The sequence below is a fragment of the Elephantulus edwardii genome, unplaced genomic scaffold, assembly GCF_000299155.1.
Source record: "Elephantulus edwardii isolate Elephantulus edwardi_28Jun2011 unplaced genomic scaffold, EleEdw1.0 scaffold00337, whole genome shotgun sequence".
In the NCBI taxonomy this organism is placed as follows: Eukaryota; Metazoa; Chordata; class Mammalia; order Macroscelidea; family Macroscelididae; genus Elephantulus; species Elephantulus edwardii.
Window position 1 is genome coordinate 1,449,269 of NW_006400087.1, and position 6,043 is coordinate 1,455,311.

Genomic DNA, 6,043 nt, shown 5'->3' on the forward strand with positions numbered 1-6,043 from the left:
GAGTTGGACAATGACTAGGGAGGATAGAAGGAGAATTGACGCCTTTGAGCTGTGGTGCTGGAGAAGAGTATTGAATGTACCATAGACTGCCAAGAAAACAAACAGATTCATCGTACAGACGGTTAAACCAGGCTGCTCCTTGGAGGCAAGGATTCTGGGGTTTCGCCTGACATACTTTGGACATGTTGTAAGGAGTGACAGGTCTTTAGAGAGGGACATCATTCTGGGTAGAGTAGAAGGACAGCGCAGGAGGGGAAGACCCTCTATGCGGTGGATTGATTCAGTGACTGGGGTAGTCGGGATGGGTGTGTCAGAGGCAATGAGATTGGCACAGGATAGAGCACAGTTTAGGGCTGTTGTACATAGGGTCGCTATGAGTAACAAATGACTCGACGGCACATAACAACAACAAGATTAGCTCTTAACCTGCACTCACGACAAATAAAACTGATTTATTACCAGCCTCATACCAAGTTTACTTAGATAATCTGAGATACTCAAGATCCTACAATTATCCTGAGTTGGCCTAAGCAACAAAGACCAAGCAAGTAGACAGTGAAAGGCTAGAAAGCCTGGCAGGTGGTGTTCAAGACTCCTTAATGAAAAATAGTACAGACAAACACACACACACCTGTTGCTAACTGATAGGACAAAGTCTACTGTTTGAGAGAAAAAGAACCTCGTCCCTTGTCTCATAGCTCAGGCATTTTATTTCACCATTATTCAGACAGTCTCCTCAGCTTTACTGTTCTTCAAACATAAGACCATCTGTCCAGTAGACAGCTGTTAGTACAGAGCCGACCCCCAAACACTTACCAAAGTCATTACCTCCCCTCCAAAACCAAAGAAATAACATAGAAATTAATATACTCCAGAAGGAATAAACATTTCAGATCAGTTGTGACTCTGACTGTATCCTTTTTACACCATCAGACAAGTGGATACAATGGTGCTTTTCCCCAAAAGCTCTTCTGGCAGTTACAACAGGAAGAAGACAGTAAAGAAACACTGGGAGCAGTCCTTTCCATCAGTCTGCAGTACGTAAGGTTTAAAACACACCAACGGTTCAGTCTTTGGCATTGCCCACTCCATCAGCATTGATGGCAAACATAGCTTCAGCTTCGGGAAGACAGGGGGAGTCATAGATTTTGCAGATTCTGGTTTCTCCTCTTCCTTTCCTCAGGTACAGCCTGGTTGTTGAAGAGTGGGCAATGATGTTTCCTCCAATAGGTTTCTTGGGATCAGCAGCAAACATGGCTGCTCCATCCACTTGGTTAATGATCACCACTGCTACCCCAAACTCATCAGCAAGTCACAGAAGCATCCGCAGAAATCTGGCCAAGTGCATCTGTCTGGCTGAGAGCTCACCCCGACCAGAATAGTCTGTTCTGTAGAGGGCGGTGGCACTGTCTACAAATAGCAGTGCATACCTGGTCTCAACCATCATAGCTGATGCTTGATAAAGGAGCTGGGTCTGGTGGTCTGTGTTGAACCCTCGAGCATATGCTACGTTATCCAGGACATTACTACCAGATAGACCGTATCTCTCAGCCACTGTCAGCAGCCGTTCTGGCCTAAACGTACCCTTGGTGTCAATGTACATGGCCTTTTCTTCACCTCCACCCCGGTCAATAGGAAGCTGACAAGTTACAGCCAATGTATGACATATCTGGGTCTTCCCAGTTCGAAATTCTCCAAACATCTCTGTGATAGATCCAGTCTCAATTCCACCTTGAAGTAGTTTGTCAAGCTCTTTGGAACCAGTGGTAATCTGTATGATCTCTGACCGCCTTTGGTGAAATTCAGTTGCAGTAGTGAAACCCATTGGAACTAATTTAGCTGCTACTGTCAAAATTTTATCAGCTTTGGCTTCACTAATCCCTTTGATATTTATTAGTTCTTTCTTTGGTGCATAAGCAACAGCCTCAACGGTATGGAACCCAGCTTCTTCTAATTTCTTTACATCATTAGCATTTATGCCACATTGCTCTAACCTTGAAATAGGCTGTGGGCCAAAGCTTTCTTCTTCCACTGAAGTATCCGCATTTGCTTCAAGTTGCATCTATAGCCATTATACAGAATATTCTATTCTCAGTCTTCCGCACAGCTCGTTCAGGTGGATCTCGCGCTCCGACTTCCGTCCGAGGATCCCCTGGTGTCCCCCGGACGACCTCACGTCCGTTGTACTGCACTACACTTTTGTCAAGGTTTCTGCATAAAACCGAGATAGGGTGAGGCTCTCAACTACAAGGCTTCGGGGACACCGCAGCTCTGCCCAGGTCTCCCAACACGCTCCTGGCCTACAGCTTTCGGAAATCCCGAGACCACAAAATTAAGACATCAAAGTATATCATGAATAAATTTGCCAGAACTAAAGATAAGGAGAAAATTCGGAAAGCAGCGAGAGACAAACAGAAAGTAACGTATGAGGGACAGCAGATAAGATTAAGTGCCTATTTCTCAGCCAAACCACACTAGCAAGAAGACAATGGAATGACGTATATAGAACACTTAAAGAACAAAACTGTCAACCAAGAATATTGTATACAGCAAAACTGTCCACCAAATATGAAAGAGAGATCAAGACATTCCCAGGAAAACAGAATCTAAGAGTTTGTAAAAACAAGATCAGCTTTAAAGGAAGCACTGAGAGATGTCCATCTTACAGAAGTGCCACAGAAAGCAGAATCGACCAAAATAAATATCAACAACACCAAAAAGAACAAAATGAAAGCAATAATATCTTGCCTCTCAATAATCACACTGAATGTGAATGGTTTAAATGCACCACTGAAGAGAAAAAGAATAGCAGATTGTTGTTGTTGTTGTTGTTGTTGTTATGTGCCATTGAGTTGGTGCAACTCATAGCGACCCTATGTACAAGAACCCTAAATGCTACTCTGTCCTGTGCCAACCCCACTGTCTCTGACACTCCCCTCCTGATTACCCCAGGCACTGAATCAATCCACCTCATACAGGGCTTTCCCCTCCTGCACCATCCCTCTACCTTAGCAAGAATGATGTCCCTAACCAAGGACCGCTCCCTTCTTACAACATTTATAAAGTATGTTAGATGGAGCTTCAAAATCCTTGCCACCAAGGAACCATCCGGTTTAACCCTTTCCATGATGAATCTGTTTGTTTTCCTAGCAGTCCATAGTACCCTCAATACTCTTCTCCAGCACCACAGCTCAAAGGCATCAATTCTCCTTATATCCTCCTTAGTCATTGTCCAACTCTCTGATGCATAACAAGTAATAGCAAAAACCATGGCCTGTATCAGACACTCCTTAGTCTCCAGAGAGACACCATTGCTCTTCAGTATTTTGGAGAGGTTCCTAACAGCAGACTTTCCCATGGCAATGCACCTTTTAATTTCCTGGCTACTACTGGTGCCGAGAGTGTTGACTGTGGAGCCAAGCAAACTAAAGGTGTGTACAATCTCAATCTCTTCACCATCCATCCTGATGCTACCAGTTTGTGAGAATCCAGTGGTGAGAATCTTTGTCTTCTTAACATTGAGCCTCAATCCATATTGAGCCTCAATCCATATTGGAGGCTGCCATCCTTGACCCTCTGCAGCAAGCGCTTCAGGTCCTCCTCAGTTTCAGCAAGCAGGGTTGCGCCATCTGCATAACACAGATTGTTGATAGATCTTCCACCAATCTTGACTCCACATTTCTCCTCATAGAGCCCAGCCTCCTGGATAATCTGTTCTGCATACAGGTTGAAAAGGTATGGAGACAGGACACATCCCAGGCATATGCCCTTCCCAATTTTGAACCATGCCGTGTTCCCTTGCACTGTTCTGACGACTGACTCTTGGTCCAAGTATAGGTTTCTCATTAGCATGATCAAATGTTCTGGGATTCCCATTTTTCTCAGAGTCAGCCACAGTTTGTGATGATCCACACAGTCAAGCAACTTTGCATAGTCAATGAAACACAGATAGATTCCTCTATAATTCCTCTGGTATTCCCTGCTTTCAGCTAAAATCCATGTAATATTAGCTACAATATCCCTAGTACCATGACCCTTTCTAAGCCCAGCCTAGACTTCTGGCACTTCTCTGCTGATGTGCTGTTCCAGTTGTTTTTGGATAATCTTCAGTAGAATTTTGCTTGCATGTGAAATCAGTGATATTGTTCTATAGTTTCCACACTCTGTTGGGTCCCCGTTCTTTGGGATGGGAACAAATATAGATCTCTTTCAGTCAGTTGGCCAAGTGGTTGTTCTCCAGATTTCTTGGCAAAACTTGGTGAGCACATCCAGGACAGCATCTGTTAGCTGAACTATGTCAATTGGTATACCATCTATTCCTGGGGCCTTATTTTTTGCCATGTCCTTCAAAGCAGCCTGAACTTCTTCCCTCATCACCATAGGCTCTTGCTCATATATTGTTTCATGAAATTCTTCTGTGTCTGCCAATTCCTTTTGATACAGTGGCTCAGTATATTCTTTCGATCTTCTTTTAATACTTCCTGGATCATTTAACATTCTGCCGAAAGCATCTTTGATCATAACAACTCGAGGTTTGAATTTGTTCTTTAGTTCCTTGAGCTTAAGAAATACTGAACGAGTTCGGCCCTTTTGATTTTCTGACTCCAACTCCTTGCACATTTCATTGTAATATTTTACTTTGTCATCTCGTGCTGCCTTTTGAAATCTTCTATTCAACTCTCTAGTATCTTGAATTCTTCCTTGTGCTTTGGCTTCTCTGTGCTCCAGTGCAATTTTCAGAGTCTCTCCTGATATCCATTTTGGTCTTCTCTTCCTTTTCTGTCTTTGGAATGATCCTTTGCACTCTTCCTGGATAATACCCTTGATATCCTCCCACAACTCATCTGGTCTTCGCTCATTAGTGTTCAAGGCCTCAAACCTGTTCCTGAGATGGTTCTGAAATTAAGATGGGATAGACTCAAAGTCATCTTTTGGTTTCCATGGATTTGGTTTCATTTTCCTCAGCTTTAGCTTGAACTTGCATGTGAGTAGTTGGTGGTCTGTTCCACAATCAGCTCCTGGTCTTGTTTTCACAGCTGATATTGAGCTTATCCAGCGGTTTTTTCCACAGATGTAATCGATCTGATTCCTATGCATACCATCAGATGAAATCTAAAATCCATCAATATATTGCCTACAAGAGATACACCTGAAAAATGAAGATAAAGACTAAAAATAAAAGCGTGGGAAAAAATATACCAAGCAAATGGCAACAAGAGAAAGGCAGGAGTAGCAATATTAATTTCTTATAAAATAAGTTTCAATGCAAAAACCATCACAAAGACAAGGAATGTCACTATATTACACTTACAGGGTCAACAGAATAAGAGGATATGATAATAATAAACATCTATGCACCAAAAATACATATAAAACAAACATTAACAAAACTGGAAAAGGAAATAAACAAAACTACTATAGTACTTGGAAAATCCAATACACCACATTGAAGAAAATATAGAACTACCAGAAAGAAACTCAACAAAGATACTGAGGAATTAATGCACATAATAGACCAACTCGATCTCATAGATAATTATAGGCTAATGCACCTTCCTCCCCCCCCAAAAAAAGCACAATATACGTTCTTTTTCCAATGTGCATGGAACGTTCTCCAGAATAAATCATATTTTAGGTCGCAGGACTAGCATCAATAAATTAAGAAAAATACACATAGAAATAATACAAAGCGTCTTCTCAGACCACAATGCTACAAAATTAGAAATTAATAACAAGACAATAAAGGACAAAAAAACCCATTCATTTGAAAGATGAACAACACCTTGCTTGAACATGACTGGATACTAGAAGAAGTAAAAAATTAATTTAAAATTTCTTGAAAATAGAGATACCATTTGACCCAGCAATTCCACTACTGGGAATATACCCTAAAGAGACCATAAATGACATCCAAGTAGATATATGCATACCCATGTTTATCATGGCTTTGTTTACAATAGCAAGGAGTTGGAAACAACCTAAATGCCCATCAACAAACGAATGGGTAGAGAAGTTGTGGTATATTCGCACAATGGAATACTAT

At 41.8% G+C, this 6,043-nt stretch overlaps 1 pseudogene; it reads right to left on the minus strand.

Annotated features, from left to right (window-relative positions):
* Nucleotides 1-1,066: 1,066 nt before the first annotated feature.
* LOC102866457 overlaps nucleotides 1,067-6,043 on the minus strand; it is a 5,990-nt pseudogene continuing 1,013 nt past the window's right edge.